Here is a 22628-nt window from a genome sequence, read left to right as displayed (position 1 = left end):
ATGTTCACTTGCCATTGAAGAAAACAGTAATTAAAACTAAGTTTCTTTTCCCAAATGATTTTCATCTTCAAAGTACTAGAAAGTAAATGACTTCTGATTCTGTTAGTTTAAAAAATTAAACACGTTTCTACTGAATTTCCAGACCAAGGTCATTGATGTCATGCTAGAAATAGAATCTAGTGTGGGAAGAAAATATCACCCAAAGGCCTCTGGATTATACACGCATGCCTAGTTTTTAAGTATTGTGGCATCCAGATCCCTCTGCAGAAATGAACTCTTTTGTTTTATCCAGGTGTCTGTTTTAACATTGCCTCTCCCTGTTTCAAATCAGAAAATATTCTTGCTATTGGAAATAATACTTTTCTGAGAGTTTTGAGACTTGCGTCATTAGCTTGCTTTTGTAGTAAGAGGCAAAATATGCTTTGGGTCTTCAATATCAACAACAACAAAATCACAGCCTAGTTTTGTGCTCTGCTGCATAGCTTAGCTTGGATCAGCTTAGTTTAGCTTAGCTCCCCAAGGGAAACATTGCCGCTGTGACAGGTCAGCTTATGCTAGCAAATTCATGTAGAGGAGGGTTCTTAGATATGCATATAATTGCTGGAGGGTGGAGGTTGACAAGGTCACTGCAAGAAGCTGCTTCAGCTGTTGTGCCAAAGCTTATAGTAGCAGAAGCAGAAAGATGGAACCAGATGAACAGTTCTAGCGTAGTAAATATGCCAAAGCGTTTTTTGTTGAGTGGTACCGAGTGGTATTTTAAAGGACAATAGCTACATTCTACCCATTCAACAGCCTGGTCCTTCATACGTTATTATTAAGCAGAATATCTTATTGATTTTCAGTGGCATGTACTTCCAGCTAAAGCATTAAGGATTAGGATGCTGGACAATTTTTTCTGGTGTTCTTTAAAATTAACTTTTTTACTGACCTGTCACGATGCTCGAGATTGAAGAATCCTTTTCTGACCATTGCATTGAAAGAGAACCGTTCCTTACTGATTGTGTTTAAAAAACGTCAAGGCCGTCTCTGCACAGTACTGCAATCCATCTCTGATTGCCAGGAAGCAGCAGCAAAATGTCAGCACCCAGGGAACCACATTGTGTAAACAGATGATTACTGGGATCTGTCCTGTGAAGGCAAAATGCTCTGGATAAAAATCTGCATTATTTTAATGTTTAAAATGGCAGAATTTAAAATCTAATTTTATTCCTTTGTAGTATTTTGCTTTTATCCATCTGCAAAAGCATTCCAAAACGTGTGTTTATTCCAATAAGTCAAATATGTGTAGGAATGGAGATCTCTGTCTTTTTACCCCAGTCAGAAGGTGGGAGAAGTGTTGCAAAGAAGTAAGATAGGATGTGGAAGTACAAAGTATATATAAAGACAAGTGTCCTGACTGACTCATCAACGCCCAGCTCAAACCCCTGGACCTAGAAGTATGAAATTTGGGCAAGACGTTTCTTTTATGGTGTAGGGGCTCACTAAGAAGGGATTTTAAGAAATTCACCCCCTAAGGGGGTAAAAAGGGGTCAAATGTGTTTCCCCATAGGGATACAGCTTCCCTGTGTGGCTGGGAGGCTGCTCCTCCCCCTCCCCCCACCAACTACCAACTCAGCCCTGAGGTCATTTGCATATGCGGCCTTGATTGGCCATCAGCCCAACATTCTAAACAATATGCAGGATACATGCAGTACTCAGGACACATTCAATGACTCCCAGTCATTGAACGTGTCCTGAGGTAAAAAATACACTCCCCCTCTAGGGTTGCCAATCTCCCTGAGGGGCCTGGCTTTCCTTTGTGGCTGGCAGGCTGATGGGTCAGCTGTGGAACTGTGTTCTGAGGTAAAAAACAGGTCAATGCAGACAGTTGAAGAAAGACAGTACAAGACTCCTGAAAGGGATTTTATATAAAAGTCAGTATGGCAACTGAGTTTTAAAATGTTCATGGGGAGATGGTGTACGACCTTTCTAGGGGCCATTTCAATGCGGACCTCTCATATGAACCTGCCGAAGGGCCCATCACACCACGCTACCTTCAGTCCAACTTCACTTCACACCTCTTGCAGCCATCACCTCTTATTGCCCCCAAGAAGCCTCCTGGCAGACGTACAAGATATACTGATGCTAAAAGGAGGAAGCAACTTAGAGATGCGGCAAAGAAATATGCACATTGTACACCTGCAGTGCATTGAGCAGCAGTGAGCAAGTACCAGCAAGTCCCAAGTCCAAGGGAAAGGTGAACATCCCTGCAGGCCTGGGCACAGTAGTGATGACCCTAGCAGACCTAACGATATGATATACTCTGTTATCATCACTATCATGAAGTCCATGGACAAGCTGTCCAAGCGTGTCACTCTGACCCCCAAGAAAGACAAAGCTGCCATCATTAATGGAACACAACTCCCTTGAAGGGGCAGAAATGGAGTACAGATCTGTGGACTCGGTGGTGCAAATGGATGATGTGGTCCACTATCCTGTGGAGTTTCTCAACATGCTCAACCTTCCTGGCTTCCAAGCCCACAAGTTTCTCCTCCAAGTGGGGGCTCCAAAGTGGGGGGAAACCACAATGAGATCTACAAAGAGATCCTTCAATAGAAAAAGAAGTTGTATGTATTTTTCACTTTATTTATTGCACTACGATCTTTTCCTTTTAAAAATCTCTTCAATAAATGTTACATTTTGAAATTCACTTCATCAGTTCAGGCATTAACATGCCTTGCTTTATTTAAATACTTTTGTGAAGCTCGGGTACTATGCTATTATACTACAAAACCAACTCAAGCCCCCCCAACCAAAAAATGTTACATACTCATAAATACTATAACTGGATTTAAAGTAGTTAAATACCGTAGTAAAGCACAGGCATCATGCTAGTATGAAATATAATTAGCTTGATTAGAGCAGGGGAAGAAATGCAGGACATTAGCATCTGTACTGAGAAGAATCCTATGTCCTTGCTCAAGCCTAGAGCATCCATCGTTTTGAATTTGTGAATGAACTCAATTTCAGCAATGTCACATTGTAATCTTCCCTTGAAGTTTTTCTGTTTGAGGACTGCCACTCTTAGGTCAGCAATGGAATGTCTTGGAAGGTTAAACTGTACTCCCACTGTTTTTTCACCGTTGTGATTTTTAATGTCAGATTTATGTTTATTTGTTCTTTTGTGTAGGGACTGACCTGTTTGTCCGATTTAGAGAGTGGAAGGGCATTTTTGGCACTTTGGTGGCATATATAGTGTTGGAAGATGAGCAGGTGAATGAACCTGAGATAGTATGGCTGGTGGTGTTAGGCCCAGTGATCAAGCTGTTAAGGTGTATATGGAAACAAAGTTGGCATTGAGATATATTGCAGACCAACATGGCTACCCACCTGAAGCCTTAGTTTTAATGTAATTCTCAAAGATTTTGCAAGATTTAAAGAAAATGAAGAGTGTTGTGGTCCCACATTAATGAAACATAGCAGCTTCCTTCACTTATACATATGTGAGGTAGATTAGGCAGATTATGAGTGAGGAGCCCAGGCAGCCCCTGGGAGGTTTCATGCCCCTGGAACTGCCTGGGAATTTGAATGTGGTCCCTAGTCCAACATTGTCCTACACTGGAAGTAGGGATGTATTGTGCTTTAAATACCATGGCTTTTGGATCTCAAATTATATGTACCAGAAGCAAGTCTGAAGTAAAAATGTCAATTTCAGGGTGAAGAAAGTTCCTTTTAATAAATACACAAGAAAATCAGGTAACATGGAAGTGGAAGTTCTTTTTCTAGCCCCAACTACTTATTTAAAGGCTGGAGGGGTTTTCAAGTCTTGTTCTATGTGTTGTCTATTTGTGGTTTTAAAGCATGGTGTGAATATTTGCTGCTTGTACACAGTCTGGGAAACGAATGTGCCCACAGCTCTCTACATGTAGGAAAGTTGCAGTGAAACAAGAGGTAGCATATATGTTTATCTGGCACGGACTAAAATTGCATCTCAGTGTGGGATATGTTTCTAGTGATGGTAAATTCTTATTATAATGTTTTGATGTTTCCCTACTTAAGCAAATTTCTATCCAAAGCACAGGGAAATGTTGCCAGGAAATAATGCTTAGTTTGGGACAAAAAATGAGCAAAGGTACATCTTATTCTGAGCTTTAAGCTTTATCATGGCTTCAAGCTTCAAGAAACACACACACAGGAGTGAAGGCACAACTTTTCAGTCTTTTCACATTGTTGTGGGTTGCTGCATGAATGTATTTTCAAACAATCATCCATTTTTGTTTAATGCGGAAGATGGAAGAATCTGACACAGATGATAGTGAGAGGAATCAGAGACCATATTGTACCAAAACCTCACCTTTGTGTTGAAACAGAATATGCCAGACTCCCAGATTGCACTCAGGGAACAAATATCTGAAGATATTCTATGTTCTCAGCATGTGAAAGTATTAGGACTGTTGCTCGTTTAATAATCCAGTCAAAAGCAGTAGCAATATTATTGCATGTAAATAGTGATCTGCAGATTGTGAGTGATTCAACACTGACATCAAGAAACGGGTATACCTCACAAATATATACTAGTCCCCAACACCCCTGCCAGTTGTGCCCATCAAAAAATCCAGAAGAGGAGGCCACACTGAGATAAGGAGGAGTTAGCTGTGTTAGTCTGTGGTAGCAAAATCATACACTGAGATAAGAGTCCCCAGGTTGGCAGAAAGACCAAATAATGGAGGGAAAATGTTAAGGAAGATTATTTAAAACGCCAAAGCTGCTGATGCACACATGGTAACTTAAAGAGAGAAAATCCCTCCCAATCTTGCAATGCGATGTCATAAGATCTCAACCACTATTTTGAGTCTGTGGTGGTCCACAAAAGTGACAAGAGGGTGGGGAGGTACTAGTGGTGTGAGAGTAGTGGAATGATGCGAGGTTGCGAGGTGGGATAGAATTTTCCCTTCCACAAAAATTTATCAGCAGTCCTTTGCTGGATCAACCTAACAGTGAAAAATGATCCCGTGCGTACCAGGAGGGCAGTGAAAAGGGGCTGTCTTCAGAGTTTCTATATACTTGGGGGACTCCTCGTGTCTGCTTCCAATTGGCGCAAATTGATTGCTACAATTGGTGAACTGGTTGCTGCTGTTGTGTGAATTAGTTTTTATACTGTATTGTTATGATGCGTTAATTTTAAACTTTTACGATGTAAGTATATGAAATGTTTTATCTGATGTACTCTGCCTTGGGCCTGCTCAGGAGAGCAGAATAAAAGTCTAAAATAAAATAAATAAATATGCAGTTTGCAAATAAGAGAAAAGATGGGGGTGGGGGATGTCTTGACAAGATTAAGTGTGCCCCATTGCCCTTTAGGTAGCACATAATGTTGACAGCATTGAGTGTCAGTTTGAGAAAAAGAAACATAGAGGAGAGGGAGGATTAAGCTACTTGAGCTTTTAACCGTTTAGTATATTGGAAGGGGAGATTAAGGTCAAGGGATATTGTGCTGTGCAAAGTGTGTTCTCTGATCCTAATTTCACCTCCTGTTGGGAACAGGCATGCTCAACAGGAGGCGACGTTAGGACCACAGAATGTGCTTTGTGCAATGTTTGTCAGGCCACTTTGCCCCCTCCCCTTTGATTTGCAAACTAATTTTTTTTTCACCACCCACCCTACTCCAAAATGCTATGAATTCAAAGAGTCTGACCACTTCTAAATCAAACAGTCATTGCTGGAGGGAAAATAGTTTTTTTTTTAATTAAGGAACTTTAACAGTGGTTTGATGTAACACAGAACTCTGTTCAAAGAAAAAATGTTTTTAAAAATCGATATTCATAGATCTAGAAGTTATGTGGACCCTGGCTAAAATCTTTTCTTAGTGGTTCCCTTCCAAAATGTAAGCTTTTCTCCTCTTTCTATTTAATAATGCTAAAGACCTACGTACAGTTTTTAAGGGCCAACAATAAAGCTTTCATTTGGGGTATAACAGCTGCTAACTTGAAACCTCCATTATACAAACAAGATGCGGTGAGGGGTAGGGGGGCCTTCAAGTTCACTCACCTTGTTGTTTTACTGCTTCAGTCCTCTTCCCCATCCATAGGAGGATCCACTACAAACCTTAGTTTGTCTTTCATATCTGAACTAGCTATGATCTCCCCTTTCCTGCCTAATCATAATTCCAAGCAATTGTTAATTCTGAAATCGGAATCCTGGTTTAAGGGAGAACACAAAGTATACTTTGCCTATTCGGGTGCAGTTGCAAGCAGTGGCTCAGCGTGAAAACAGAAATCACTTAAATTATCTGGCTGTGCCTGGAAGAAGGGAAGAGGGAGCATGGAAAACCAAGAATTGCATTCACATAGCAACAAACTATGGCTTATTGGATCTGAACCAAGGCGTAGTTGTTTACTTCTGTTTTCAGCAGGATACAAATATTTAAATGAATAGACTCACTATTCTGACTCTCCTAGGTATATTTGTAATTCTTGTTTAAATAACATTAAGAAGTTTACAAGCACAATTTTATGTGTGTGCACTTTACTACTCTAAAAAGCTTAAACTACATTTCATCAACCTGAAAATAAGTGTTGCAGTTAGGGTTGCCAACTTCCATATGGTGCCTGGAGTTCTCCCAAAATTACGGTTGATCTCCAGACTACCGAGATCAGATCCCCTGAAGAAAAAGGGTAGCTTCAGAGGGCAGATTGTATGGTATGTCGTAGATTCCAGCCGAAATTTCTCCCCCAATTCCTGCCTCCATGGGCATCTCCCCCAGATCTCCATGAATTTTCTACACTGGAGTTGGCAACCCAAGTTACACGTATTTAACACACACACACACACACACACACACACACACACACACACACACAATTATTTCAACATTTTAAAAATCTCTACTTGGAGCTAAGGTGTTAACCTTATATTGCTTGTTCAGATGTCACAAATCTGAACAATTAAAAACAAAACAAAATGTGAACTGGAGGAATGAAGCATGTCAAGGAAGGGAGCCTGCAGCATGTTCCTGATCCTGACATAGCTGAATGAAGGCTAAGTCTAGTGGCTGTTACGACTTCCCAGCCCGTGAATGCTGCTGCACCCATCTCTGCTTGAAACGCATTGTGTCAGCCAAGGGCACATTTTATCTATTGCACTTGTTCCTCCTCCCTCACACATGGGTAGATAATTAGATATTTCAGGGTCCATGACAGACTGTAGTGTGACCTTGCTATATTGATTCAGTGCTCTTGCGCCTTCCATGCTTGATGGCTGTAATGTGTTTATTATGTGCTGCCTTTGAAAATAGCTTGGCATGTCGAACAGGTGCAAAACGTTGCTACAAGCCTCTTACCGAATCTTGGGGGTGTGAGCATATGCAGCTGTTTTACACCAGTTGCCTCTGTCCTTCTGCGGTCAGTTTAGTATGCTGGTGTTAACTTTCACCTTCAGGGCTGGAACCCACATTTGGGTTAGAGACTTATCTCTAAGGTCTCCATGCTGGTACTGTTAAGCAAAGCAAGTCGTGCTTCACGTTTCTTCACTGCAGGAGATACGCTCTTAAGCTGCAAGCAGTCACTTGGCTCCTGTAGAATCATCTTGCCCCTGATCCATGAATTGAAACAAACGAAAAGACTCAAGACTCAGGACTGGTGCATCCCTGGAGGTGGGTCTGGCAGCCGCCTCAAGAGCTGAGGCGCCAGAGGGGGCGCCAGGGGCAGGGGCGTGTGCCATGGAGCTGGGAAGCTGCCCACGTGCCACCCCGACCACCTACTGCACCTGGCCCGCAGCTGCTGTGCCTGAGCAGGAGTGTGTGTTGGTGGCGGCAGCGCGAGGCTGTTTGAGCTGGCAGCCTCCTGACTCTCCCACTCAGTTGCGCCATGCTGCCGTCGCCTGCACACAGCTGCAGGCCAGGCGGTGCAGGTGGACAGGGCGGTGCGGGGCAACTGAGCGGGAGGGCTGGGAGGCCACCTACGCACCATCCCAGCTGCCTGCCACGCCAATGGGGATGGCTTGCAGCAGCATGCTGCATGTCACACGCAGTGACGTCATCACACAGTCCAGGGTGCGCATGCACGTGCAGGGACAGCAACAACCCTGAAGCTGCCCCTGGCCTCTGGCACTGGCCCTGTCAAGACTTATTTGTTTGTTGAACTTAGGGCTTTTTTGGCACTCACTATAAGTGAGCTGTGTTCCATACACATTTTGTGCTTGCTTTGCATAGTTTCATTTTAACATGGTGGCTGAAGTATTTTTTAAAATTCTTTGTTAAAGGCTTTGAGCATATGGCAAAAGTGGCTTATAAATTGTTCTAAACAAATTTATATCATGAAGCATAATGTCCCAATTCAGCTATAGTTATGGTTTTAAAAGATACTTCTGAATAGGTAACCAAAATATAGAAGTGGTATGCATTTACTTGCTTATATGAATGTGCATCCTGTTGAAAGCAATACAGTGCAAATAAATAGCATTCATATTTGGATGTACATGAGATCTATGGTTCCTGTTTGGGAAGTGATACATACACAAATCACCTTAGCTGGAGTGGAGTTTATATGTGCCCGCATTCTACGTATGACCCATCTCAACAAAACATCTAGCAGTAATGTTGCATTCTGTTTGCAGGACACACAAGATGAATCCATCATCAGTATTTCATTAATTAGATAAAACTCTAGGGAAAATGGACTAAATACTGAAAAAATATGCCATTCCTTTACCTCTGGGATTCTTATTTTGGGGATGTTTAACTTTAGATTATTGTGTAAAGAAACTTAAGTAGTCCTATTAACTGGCTATGCAATAACTTACTAAGATCACAGGTGGATTTAAATTTCTGGCTAAAAAAGAATGTTTGAATTCATTGTGCCAAATTGTCTCAACCTTTACTTTTGAAGATTTAATATGCACTGAAGTACATGTGTCGTTAAAAGCATATTCTATTGTGCATTACTGTTAAAGTGTTTAAGGTTTAATATTGTAAATCAATTCCTCTGGGATTTTTTTTTTGCACCTGTAACATACTATGTTAGTTTTCATAGTGCGATCCTTATGATCCTTGGAGCTTTTCGCGCTCCGCTAGTATGAGCCGGGCCACTTCTCCTGGACCCTTTCAGCTCACCGATACAGTCGTCTTCTGACGTTATATGCTGACTGCATTGCCAAACTCCCGACCTCAAGCGATCCGCTGGCCTCAGCCTCCCGTGGTTAGACTGGGATTACAGGCGCGCGTTTGTAACTCTTTGTCATTTGTTTAGTGCTCTCCAAAATGTCACACAGTGATTTGCTCTTTTTAAAAAAATAATGTATTTTTATCTTATGAGCCTGTATAATACAATTATGAACATACAATATGAGTCTCTCTGCACGAGACGCCTCAGCGCATGTTCATCAAGTGGGAGATGCCTCTCAGAAGGCTCTGTGAATTTCACCTCTCCAGTTTAAAACTGTGGGATCACAAGCAGAGGGCAGCGAGGAATGGAAATGGACTGGAGCTGCCTTCCAGAGCTGGGCTTGGACTGGAAAGGTTATAATGGGCTGAAGTTTTCCTTCACACAGCTCCAGTGTATAGCAAAGCCTTTGCCCTGCCATTGGCTCTGTCTTTTTAAACTACCCTTCCTGGCTAACATTGTATCTCCCGACGCCTGTTCTTCACGTGTCAGATGTTTCGTGCAGAGAGACTATGTCTCAAGTTGTTCAGCAGGGGAATATTTAGAGCTAGAATGTATGCTTGGTTTACTTTTGATAATTCAGTATTCATAGCATGTTTTAAAACTGGCTAACACCAGTGCATGAAATCAAAGTTACTCGTTGCTTTTTGTTTAGCGTGTGGCGGAACGGGCGCTGGCTCTCAGTCCAGGCAACTGAGCCGCCGTCAATGGCCTGCTAGCCCTGCTATCCGCCTCCCACTGTCCCTGGTGGGCGTGGCTCACACTCTCCATCGCTGCCACCACTCACTGATTTGTACACCGCCTGACTGAGGGGCAGTGAGACCCCTCTGGCTGAATTTCCTTACTGGGAAATGAATTGCCCAATCTTGCTGTAGCAGTTTCTCCGGGGCTCCCTCCCTTCTTGTAGCGTGCCAAGTGGGGGAGGTTATGTAGTCAGAGCACCACAAGGTTCTTTATATTCAAAAAGTATAATTTAATAACTATATACAGAGCAGTATATACAAAGCAGGTAAAGGCACAACACATAGGGGTAGACTCCCCTTTTCAGAACCTCTAGGGCAGAAAATCAAACAGAAGAGAACCGCCATCTGCTTTCCCTACCACACTGCTCCCTACTCTACCTTAAGGGGTGGTGATCCCAGGGAAGGTTCCCCCTTCCTTTCCTTTCTGCTGCCTCCCAGGCCCTCCACATTTAGGGCCTAGGCACCCGGGTCTCACCCAGCAGCAGGAGCCTCTCCTTATTCAACCAAGAAGGTGACTACCTTCCCCTCAGGATGGGCTGGGTATTTCTATTCAGGCTGCTCCACCCCTTATTTTTCCCACACTTTCTTGGCCCGGGGCAGCTGGGAGTTGTAGTCCAGGAAGAAGGGCATCCCACACCAAGACTCCTGCAGGCCACTCCCTGGCCCCACAGACCATCAAACCTCATGGGGAACGTTCCCTTTTTCTTAAGACAGATCAACTGCAACCAGCACTCATCTCACCCTTGGTAACCATTTCGTTACATAGCATATAATGTAACAACTGTTCGTGCCTTTCTAGAATGAAAGCTGTATTGGTTCTCATTGGAAGTTAGCTGCCTTGAGCTAAGAGGAATGGTGGTGTATAAATATTTTAATAGAATAAATAAATAAAATGTTAGTCCTTTGGACAAATTCAAAATCAAGTTATTCTTTGCTCTTTTGCTCATTCAAATTAATTCTGAATTTAAATCCTACATCTAGGGGGTCAGATATGTTTAATTTCTGAACATACGCTCGAGAAAACTTCTTGACAGTAAAGATATGATAGTCTTCTTGCCTGTTGATGACATTTTCTATCGGAGGAACTCATCAAGAAGCTGACTGGCTCTTAATATGTCACGTTCTGCATAATTACAGCAAAATCACAGTGATTATCCCTGTCTGTCTCACATTTTTATCCTGCCCTTCTTCCAAGACCTCAGGGCGGTGTATCTGATTAGCCCTCTGTTTGGCCTCACAGCTCCTTCTTAGCTGGGCTGAGCACCTGGACCAAGATCACCCAATGAGCTTCATATCTAGTTAGGAATTTGAACCCACCTTCCGCTGATCTATGCACCTCCTGCACCTCCTGCACCTCCTCTATCCTCCTCATATGATTCGCCAATGCATGATCACACCTGATACTTTTTTACTCATTCATAAAATAGTTAAGTTGGTAAGCTGCTGAACAAATTAACTAAGAGTCAGAGTCAGAATTTTATTGTGTTTGGCCATTGGCCATTACAAGTTTACACAACCATAAGATACAATAGCTAATAAAAACTTTAAAATCTGGCAATAAAATTAGTTTAAAACAAAAATAAAATAGACCATTCTGACCAAAAGATCATGAAACTGCCCTAGTCAGTGCTGTCCTAGATCTAATCTTGGCCGTGAGGGCAAACTGAGAGACTCCGTAGGATACGTACAGGGCTTTTTTTCAGGGGGAACGCGGGGGAACGGAGTTCCAGAACCTCTTGAAAATGGTCACATGGCTGGTGACCCCGCCCCCTGATCTCCAGACAGAGGGCAATCTAAACTCCCCTCTGTCTGGAGATCAGGGGGTGGGGTCACCAGCCATGTGACCATTTTCTCTGAGGGCAACCCACTGAGTTCCACCACCTCCTTTCCCAGAAAAAAAGCCCTGGATACGTATAATAGAAACACAATCTTCTCAGATTCAGGATATGCGTTTATGGCAGATAGAATACCAGCCCAAACAAATTGTGTATCTCACTTGTTTCCCTACCCCACCTCTCCTCAAATTATTTGAAATGGGAAATGTTAGTTCATCCTATGTTTGAAAGTAGCTCATTGGCCAGGTTGTTTAGATCACAGGGTTTAAAAAATGTATTTCCTGGGAGACAGCATCAGCTTGGCACTGACTGTCCCATAAAATAGCTTGCTTATTAACAAAGTGTATTGAGTTGGAATTACATCAATAACTGCCTAGAGACCTATAGGCTGATATATCTGTAAAAATGGTTTGTCCAGGCCTTTAATGATCTACTCCCTCTTTAGTATGTACCTTAGAGATAACTGTGACAATGACATTACTGGCTCCTCAAAACGTGCCTCATTTCACAGATGTATTTCAATTTTTGGTGCATCAACCATTTTCAGCAAATCAAGAGAAAAGAGGATATAGCTATAATGGGAGGAGCTGTAACAGAATATAGCTATAATGAGCAAGAGTTTGTTGCTACATGCTAGGCCAGATCCATTGTGAACTTACCTTGAACAAACTCCATAACTAGGATTGCCAGGTCTGGGTTGGGAAATTCCTGGAGATTTCAGGGGCGGAGCCTGGAGAAGGTGGGGTTTGGGGAGGGGAGGGGACTCAGTGGGTATAATTCCACAGAGTGCAACCTCCAAAGCAGCCATTTTCTCCAGGGGAACTGATATCTGTCACCTGGAGATCAGTTGTAATTCCAGGAGATCTCCAGCTACCACCTGGAGACTGGCAGCCCTACCCATAACGTAAGTTCACTTAAATGAGTTAAGCTCATAAAGAAGAGACAATAGGCAGAACATATGGTTTGCATACAGAAGTTCCAGTCCCTGGCTATTTCCTTCGTAGCAGAGCTTAGCTGTGAAGGATTTCTGCCCAAGACCTTAGACCAGGGATGAACAAAAAGTAGATTGTGATTGTTGGGTCCAGTTCTCTTGAAGTTCCTGTCTCAAACCAAAGGCATGCCTCATTGCCTTCCCTGGATTGAATATTCTGTAGTTCTTTCAACAGCAAACCTAATCTTCTCCCATCCCTCTGATTTTCCAGAAATTTCCTCTCTGTTAGCACTGGCCCTCCACTGCTATGACAACTAGTCTAATTGACCATAAAGATATCAATAAGAATGCTAATAGAAATGCAGTGTTGTTTAAAAACTATACTCATGTATCTCTCTGCCGTAGTGGTATAATGGCAGTATTAATTTGTTGCCTGGGAACAGATCTTGGTATGTACCATGTTAGCTTATGCAGTGCAAGAAGGATTATAACCAGGGTCATTCTCTTGGGAAGCCATTTTGTAATTGGCTCTGACTCTGGGAGAACTTTTTTTGCAGTGGGTTCTGGTTGATGGCATCCAAAGCTTAGAGCAGGGAAAGAAAAGTAGGTGTTTCAAGATTGAAATCTGCCCCCCTCCTGCCTTTGAAAACTGCTGTAACTTATAACCAACAATGCTGGACTAAATGGGACAACTGTCTATCTTGGTATAGAGCAGCTTCTTTGTATGCTTATAAAAAATAGTGGATCAAATTTAGGCAGCCATAATGTCCTAACTTCATGTAACAAGGCCACTGAAGTTATGGCAGAAAGGAAGCTGTGGTATGAAAAGGGTTGCCAATTATAAATATAGGGCAAATCCACATTACTCATTCTAAGTCGCATGTTCCCCGCATTCCCCACGCAATCCCGAGTGCCGGTCACATTACCTCATTAAACAGACGCATTTCATTCACATTTCTCCCGAATATGTGGTCACAGGTTTTCAACGGGAGTTTCACGGTGGCCATGAACAGGCCAATGCGCAATTTACGCATTTTTTTTAAAAACCACCCCCCTTCCTGCCTCTCCGGCCGTTCCGAGAGTTCCTATTGGCTGATTCAACTTGCAAGTGCTCCGTAGTCTGCAAAAGACTGTTTTTTGACTTCATAGCATTGGATTTATTGATTATGCTGTTTCTGAATCAAATCTGGTAGTTTGAAAAATCATTTTGGGGTGAATCCATCCTCAGAACGGACTCGCGAAACTTCCTTTTTAACTGTTTTTTAATTTTTTTATTTTATATTACTGTAATATCGAAATTATGAAATATTGAAATAATGACACTCCAAGGAAGTGAAACTTCAGTAAAATTCAGGCACTGAACTGTCCTGCATAGGAAATGCCCACGAAAGCTTCCCACATGCTTCCAAATTTCCAAAAAAGAAATGGGAGAGAGCCATCAGTGCTGTCAGTGGGGGAAAGAGAGGCATCATTATCTTCGATGATGTTTCTTTATAAGGCAAAATCGAAATAATGGAAAAGTGCGCTCAAAAAAATAAAAAAAAATAGGTGGGAAAAATGGTCCCGCCCCAAAAAAGCGGTTTTCGAGCGGCCGTGTGACCGGAGGGACATGCGAGAAAGACAGATTGGAAGCAGGAATGTGAACAAAGAGGAAAAAATCGCGGATTGGAGGCAAACGGAAGATATCCGATAAACATGCGGGTAATGGGTGAATGTGGATTTGACCATAATGTCATAGAATTCACCCTTCAAAGCAACCATTTTTTCTAGAGAAATTGATCCCTATCATCTGAAGATCAGTTGTAATTCCAGGAGATCAACCTGGAGGTTGGCAACCCTAGGTATAAAACTTATAGTTTAATGTTGATAGCAACAAAGGTTAAAAACACAAGAAGCATATCTCCTGCTTCACAAGAAAAGTGGAGGAATTATGTTTTCTTTTTTTAAAAGTGATTTGACATATCAAGGAGGTGGGAAGGTTGGGTTGGATGCTTTTTCCAGGGATGCTTGTTTTCCACAGGCTTTCAGTTATGCAATCTACTTTATGTGGTACAAGAAGGTGTGAATTATCTGAAACAGCTAGGTCGCTCTGTTTTTAATTAGATGAGGGGAGTGTTTCTTTACTAACATATTTCTCTTTCTACATGAAATAAGGCAGGTGAAAACACGATCCAAATATTCACTAGCAATGTTTGATAGGTATTTGGCAAGGAAGTGAGGTTCCACATGCGTCCCTGTCATCACTTCACAGTGCTTTTGCTTCTTCTAAACTGGGTGATGCATACATTGTCAACTTAAAAATTTAGTTGGTACCTAATTATGAATATCTATTGCCCTGCAGAGTGTGTCTGCAGCTTATTCTGCCTGTCTTGGTGTTCTTCAAGACATCCCATCTTTGAGTGTGCTGTGGTTTTAGTATTAAGCTTTATAAACAAAAATTTCTTTCGTGTGTTAAGCAACTGAGTGTAAGAATGCAAAAATAATAGTCAATATACTGATTGAGTTTTAGCTAGGTAGTATAATAGCATTTTCCCCAAGACTAAATTTGATAATTAATGTCAAATGTAATTCTGCTCTTTTCTAGGATCTTTCTCCATTCCTCTCATGCTATAGTTTTAAGGGGGTAGCTGTGTTGGTGTATAGTAGAACAGCATGCTTTGAGTCCAGTGGAAACTTGGAGACCAATGTTTACATCCTGATTAGAGATGGGCACGAACCGGGAAAAACCCAAACCATGCAGTTCGTGGTTAGTCAAATTTCACGAACCACGAACTTTCACAAATTAATATGAACTTAATTTTGGTTCATATTTTGGTTCGTGCCCATCTCTAATTCTGAAGCCCTCCCTTGTAACACCCCATGCACTTTTGACTGGGATATAAAGGCTCAGGGATCTCCATTCCTATTTGTGTCTGAAGAAGGGAGCTCTGACTCTTGAAAGCTTACTACCTGAAAAATTTATTGGTCTCTAATGTGCGACTGGACTCGATTCCAGCAGTCCTGTTCCATATTTCCCCATGCTTCTTGGCATATGGCTAATGAGTTCCTAAGATAGGAATATACCATTCCAAGCTAGTTGTGTAGTACTGTTAAAACTGCATTAGCTAGCATCAAATCAGTTAGCAGAGGACAGGCTTTTGTTGATGCTGGACAGGGCTGTGCTTTTTGATGTAGTCCTGCTCACATTGCAGAGTCCATTGCTTCATAGGCAGTTAGAAGAATTCCAGCTGGCCTCCTATCTCATGGCCCCAGCTCTGGTTCTCCATGTTTTGGTGCTTTTAGAACCCTTCAGCTTTCGTTTCCAGTTTTTCTTCTGCAACCTTCAGTTCTCATGAGGGTCCCTGATCAGTTCCCCTGGACTTTCTGAAGGGCTGAGAATGGCTTCTATGAATCCTGAAAAAAATTGCCCCACTCCAGAAAATAACATGTATGGAAGATGTTGAGTTAGATGTTGCCCAAGCTATGCTCTCCTTTACGGTTATGTGTCAGGCTATAGATGACAGGATATGGCAGATAGATCCCTGTACCATTGCAACAAGAAGTCCAGGCTCTTAATTAAATGGTTTTATTCAGAAATCAAATATTTTCCATGTATATGTCCATAGGATTACTCAGAAGCAAGGTAAGCATCTAAGCAGTAAGAGCAAGATTGACAGGAATAGTGATATGTGGAAAAATTCTTCTTCTTACACACACATTTGCTCCTTCCCCCCTCCCAACAGTAAATAGGATTTTTGGCGTGAACCTGGAGTGAGAACGTCTCACATCTTTGTACTATCAAGTTGAGTTACTGGGAAAGCAAGACATAGCAATACATGGTAGTGAGCATTATACAAGGTCATGAACATTGAAAGATTCTACAGTCTGTTAGATAAGCACCTGTACTAAGGCTGCGAGAGAAACAGTTACGGCATTGACAATATGATATCAAGTTATAGCAAGTTACAGCATGAAACATTGGTTCAGGACAACAGGTTTGCATTAGAATTAGCATTGTCTGTAACAGCATTGACATTGGCATAACTGATATGTGACTCAGACATGACATTATGTGTGTGTGAGTGAATGGCTACAAGCCACTCCAGTAGGAAAAATAAAGCACAGCCATTTTCCACTATCAGGGACCCTGTGTGAAAGGAGGCCTCAAAATGTGTAAAGTTTGTAATACAGAGCCCCTCCGCCCCGGTCATGAAAGCTGGCATTTCACTAGTGCAAACTATCACATTCAAGGATCTTATGTTATCATTCAGGCTGGTATTGAACCATGGAACAAAGTTCTGCACTGCTGTTAAATGTTTTTCCAAAGCTTATGGAACTAGCCACTTTTTGTGAGGCTTCTGTGTAGGGAAGTTGCACTCTTCTGAATTCTTGCTCTTGTGAGAGTCATGCTTCATCCAGTGATTCCTGTTTTTCAGTAATCGTCTTCTTCATCTATGCTTGATTAAAATCAAGCTCCTGTATGTAAACAGAATAGCCCTGGTCTCTTCCTCTCCCACTAGCTCTGTTCATGCCTTGCCTCTTACAGTGAAATCCTAAGCCGCGTTACTCCTGTCTAAGTCCAATGAAATCAAAGGGCTTAGACTGGAGTAACTCTGCTTAGGCTTTTACTGTTAATGTCTTATCATTCTCATTGACCTTGAAGGGTGTTCTGCCACTCCTGATGAAATGATTCTAATGTGGTTGAATAATTTGGCCTTTTTAAGGACACTAGGAAATGTGGCAAGAATAACTGTGTCAGCATTGATTTTATTTTTCAGTTTTTCATACTTAAAGATGGTAGTGTCTTTGAAATAGGCAAAAGAGAATGGAGAATCAATGAAGAATCATTGATGAAGAATGAAGAATGAAGCCTCCCCTGTGCCTCCCCTGTGGAATGAAGAATCAAGATGAAAAATCCATATATGCTTTGTCTTTTAAAATGAGTGTATTGGTTTATACTAAAATTGGTAAAATGGAACTTAAAACGTATGATACAGTGTAGATCTAAAATTATAGTAGTGTTGGGATTAAATCAGTTATCAAATTCAACCACCGATAGTACATTCACCCAGGTTGCCATCTTAAATCAATGGCTTTCAAGCTGTGGTCGAAGTGCTCAGAAGCATCTGCTGGATTTCTCTCTTTTTTTTTTTTTTTTTTTGAAAAATTTTTTATTGGGTTAGAACATTTTTATTTTTACATTACAATCAATTTTCCCCTAATTTTTCGTTTCTAACCCCCTCCCTTTCCCCCCCTTTTGTTGACTTCCAACAGCTTTCCCACCCTCTGTCCCTTTTCCCTTACTTCTATTAAATTCCTCTGTCTAAAACAGATATACATTCTCCATTATATTAAGCAGTACATCATTAACTCCTTTAATTATTATACACCCAAACTATACGTCTTTAGATAAACAATTTATCCCATTTTCCAGTTTTGAATAATTCTATATAAACCTATATATCATAAACCATAAAAATTTCCCACATTTAAATCAAACAATTTGATTTGTTCTCTATATATTACTCATTTCAACTTTTTATGGTAATTCTATATAACTCCTCAGATACTCAATCAATTTAACTCTTCTATACATTCAGTTTGGTGCATATAAATCTTGTCAAAGAAAGAAAATATTGTTAGTTAGTCAATCCTCATGTTTAAACCTTATCATTAATTATTCTCTATCAGTTGACCTATACATATCTATATATATCTCAATCAATTAATCTAACTGCTTATAAATTCACATTTCTCTTCCTCCCCCGGTAAAGTCACCCCTCTCTTTTATACTTTTATTATATTTCAGTAGTTCTCAAACTGCCACAGTTTTCCTCCCACCTCCCATTTCTTCTCCAGGTATTGTTTCAGCTTCTCCCAGTCTGTGTTGAACTGCCCTGAGTCCAGATCTCTCAGTTTTCTTGTCATCTTGTCCATTTCAGCCATATACAGCAATTTGTAGATCCAATCTTCAATAGTTGGTACTTCTTGTACTTTCCATTTCTGCGCATACAAAAGTCTAGCTGCTGCAGTCATATAAAAAATCAACGTCCTATGATGGGCTGGAATTCCCTCCATTCCCAAGTTTAGCAGCAGGAGTTCTGGGTTCTTATTTATTTGAAACTGTAAAATTTCACTCATTTCTCTTATTATTTCCCCCCAGAACTGCCTAGCTACCTCACACGACCACCACATATGATAGAGGGAGCCCTCATGTTTCTTACATTTCCAGCATTTATTAGAAGTATTCAAATTCCCTAGCGCAATCTTCTTTGGTGTCATGTACCAACGATAGATCATTTTGAAAATGTTCTCTTTAATATTGATACATGTCGTTGTCTTCATTGTAGTTTTCCACAAGTATTCCCATGCCTCCATTGTTATTTCTTTATTGAAATTTATAGCCCATTTCACCATCTGTGTTTTAACTATCTCATCCTCAGTATACCATTTCAGCAATACTTGGTATACCTTGGATATTCTTTTCTTGTCTTCTTTAAGAAGGGTCTGCTCTAGTTCCGAGTTCTCTGTTCGTATGCCCCCTTTTGCAAAGTCTGAGTTGTATAAGTCTCTAATCTGTCTATACTGAAACCAATCATAGTTAGGTGATAGTTCCTCTTGCGTCTTTATTCTAAGTTTAGATACTTCAATCTTAGTTATTTCTTTGTACGTTAAACATTGTTGTTCATTATCCACAGCTCTCGGATCTATCACCTCATATGGAACCACCCACAAGGGGGTTCCTTCTTGTAGGTAAGTTCTATACTTCTTCCAGATTGTAAATAGACTTCTCCTTACAAAATGATGCAGGAACATCGAGTTGACCTTTACTTTGTCATGCCATAGGTATGCGTGCCATCCAAAAATTTTTTTATATCCCTCTAGGGCTAATAGTTTCTTATTCTTTAATGTCATCCACTCTTTTAGCCAAACTAGGCAGATTGCATCATGATAAAGTCTCAGATTGGGCAGTTGCATTCCGCCTCTCTCCTTTGCATCTTGTAAAACTTTTACTTTCACTCGAGGCTTCTTGCCTGCCCAAACAAAATCTGATATTTTCCTCTGCCATTTTTCAAATTGTTTAGAGTCTCTGATGATTGGTATTGTCTGTAACAAAAACATTACTCTTGGTAACACATTCATCTTAACTGCTGCAATCCTGCCCAACCATGACAGGTTCAATCTATTCCATTTGATCAAGTTTCTCTCTATCTGAGTCCATAATTTTTCATAATTATTCTTGAACAAATCTATATTTTTTGCAGTCAGCTCAACTCCCAAGTATTTCACCTTACTAGTTACTTCACAATCCGTTGTTTCCATTAACAATTGTTGTTTCTGCTTAGTCATGTTTTTGCATAATATCTTTGACTTCTTTTTGTTAATGAAGAAACCTGCCAAATCTCCAAACTCCTTGATCTTGTCTATCACTTTTGGCATGTTCTCCAGTGGGTCTTCTACAATTAACATTATGTCGTCTGCAAATGCTCTGACCTTATATGAATAGTCCTTTATTTTTATTCCTCGTATTTCCTCATCTTGTCGAATTTGTATCATCAGAATCTCCAATACTAAAATGAACAACAATGGAGATAACGGGCAACCTTGTCTTGTTCCTTTACTAATCGTCAATTTCTTGGTCAATTCATCATTCACTACAATTGCTGCAGTCTGGTCTCTATAGATTTCCTTGATTGCTCTGACGAATCTTTCTCCCAGTTGTAGCTTTTCCATAGTGGCAAACATAAAGTCCCAGTTTAAATTGTCAAACGCTTTTTCAGCGTCTACAAAGAAGAAACCAACCTCTTTGTCACAACGCTTGTCGTAGTATTCAATAGCATTGATCACTGTCCTTAAGTTGTCTCTTATTTGTCTGTCTGGCAAAAAGCCTGCTTGTTCCTCCTCTATGACTTCCGAGAGCCACCCCTTCAATCTCTCCGCCAATATCTTCGCAAAAATTTTATAGTCATTATTGAGTAGTGATATAGGCCTATAATTTTTCACGCTAGTCAGATCTTGGCCCTCTTTTGGGATCAATGATATATTCGCTTCGCTCCAAGTGTCTGGAATTCTTTGATCCCTAAAAACTCCGTTCATCACCTCTTTTAGGAATGGTGCCAGTTCATTGGCCATTGTCTTATAAAATTTAGCCGTAAGTCCATCTGGCCCTGGCGCCTTTCCTAGATTTGCGGATTGTATTGCCATATTTATTTCCTCATCAGTTACTTCACTGTTCAGCTTATTTCTCCAAGCTTCCGAGATCTCTGGAAGTTTGGTTTTCTCCAAATATGATGCTATTGATTCTTTGTTTACTTCTTTTTTATTATACAGCTTAGCGTAAAATTTATAAAAGGCTCTGCTAATGGTAGTCTGCTCCAAATACGTTTTGTTTTCTTCACAAATTTTATTTATTATTTTCTTTTCCCTTTTCTTCTTTAATTGCCATGCCAAATATTTCCCAGGTTTATTAGCACCCTCAAAAGCTTTTTGATTCAGTCTTTTAAGGTTCCACTCCAATTCTTTATTACTCATTGCTGTTAACTGTTCTTGAAGAATTTTGATTTCCTGATGTATTTTCTTTTTCCCTGGTCTCTTTTTTAACTGTACTTCTTTGGCCTTTATTTTCTCCTCAATCTCTTGTCTTTTCTCCTCTTTCTTTTTCCTTGCTCTACCATTTAAGTCCATTAGTATGCCCCTTACAACCGCCTTATACGCGTCCCAAACTTTACTGGTTGGTACTTCTTTATTCACGTTGTATTGTATAAAAAACTTAGTCTCTCTTCTCAGTGTTTCCATATTCTCACTTTCCTGTAACAAGTCCTCATTTATTCTCCAGGCTTTCCTTTTTCTCCTTTTTCCAAATTTCCACATAATTGGGTTGTGATCTGAGCCTACCATCGGCATTATTTCTACCTCCTTAGTCCATAGCGCTAAGTCCTTTGAGGCCCAGATCATATCAATTCTTGATAATGTAAGATGCCTTGCAGAATAAAAAGTAAACTGTTTGGTTTTAGGATATTCTCTCCTCCATACGTCTTCGAGAGTCTCTTGTTGAATCAACTCAAAAAAAAGCTTTGGCAATAGTCCTCTTTTCTTTTGTGCTTTTGTAGTCTTTTTGTCTAATTCCAAATCTGTCACTCCATTGAAATCTCCAGCAAGAATTATCTGGTCATATACAAGATCGTCTAGGTGCTTCCTTAAGTCCTCAAAGAAGCTTTCCTTTGCACCGTTAGGTGCATAAAGTCCGACTACCAACACTCTCTTTAAGTTCCAATTACATTCCACTGCTACAAATCTAGCTTCCACATCTCTCATAACAAATTTTGGCTGCAGCTCCTCTTTTATATACAACACCACTCCTCTTTTTTTCTTGTTGGAAGCCGCTACAAATTCTTTGCCCAATTTTCCAGATTTTAAATATTTTACATCCTGTTTTCTAATATGGGTCTCCTGCAAACAAACAATATCACATTTTTGTTTTAGTAGCCAATGAAAAATATTCTTTCTCTTATTCGGTGAGTTTAGTCCATTTACATTCCAAGATAATACTTTACACTCCATATTCATGGTTTTGTTGGTAAGTCTTTTTCATTGTCCTTGATAAATCTCTCCATCTCCCGCTCAGATCTGATGCGTTTTTTTGCCCCTCCAAACTCAAAGGACACTCCTTCCGGTAACTCCCATCTGTATCTGATATTCATGTCCTTCAAAGTCTGAATTAGCACTCTATATTTTTTCCTGTCCAATAACACTGATCTGGGCAATTCCTTCATTATAATAATCGTCTTGCCATCAATCTCCAATGGATCTTGAAATTGTTTGGTCACAATCCTCTCTTTCATATTTCTAGTTGTAAACTGCACAATCACATCCCTTGGTAGTTTCCTCTGGGTTGCAATTCTCGAGTTCACACGATACGCCACATCTAGGATAGCCACAATTTCCTCCTCCTCCTTCCCCAGGCAATCAGCCAACACCTCAGTCATCTGTTCTTGCGCTGACT

The 22628-nt window shown here is 40.7% G+C and overlaps 1 protein-coding gene across 4 annotated transcripts in view; it reads left to right on the top strand.

Annotated features, from left to right (window-relative positions):
- Nucleotides 1–22628, top strand: part of BZW2 (basic leucine zipper and W2 domains 2) — a 70349-nt gene that overhangs the window by 4498 nt on the left and 43223 nt on the right. The window contains exon 1 of one of the 4 annotated variants that reach the window (XM_054990801.1): nt 7450–7630. The exons of the other annotated variants lie outside the window; for them this stretch is intronic. The gene's annotated coding sequence lies outside the window, so the exon portion shown is untranslated. Of the gene's footprint in view, nt 1–7449; nt 7631–22628 lie in introns of those variants that run through there. 4 annotated transcript variants of the gene reach the window in all.

Source organism: Eublepharis macularius, chromosome 11 (assembly GCF_028583425.1).
Source record: "Eublepharis macularius isolate TG4126 chromosome 11, MPM_Emac_v1.0, whole genome shotgun sequence".
Lineage (NCBI taxonomy): Eukaryota > Metazoa > Chordata > Lepidosauria > Squamata > Eublepharidae > Eublepharis > Eublepharis macularius.
Note: the sequence above shows the minus strand (reverse complement) of the source record. Positions and strands in the feature narration are given on the sequence as shown.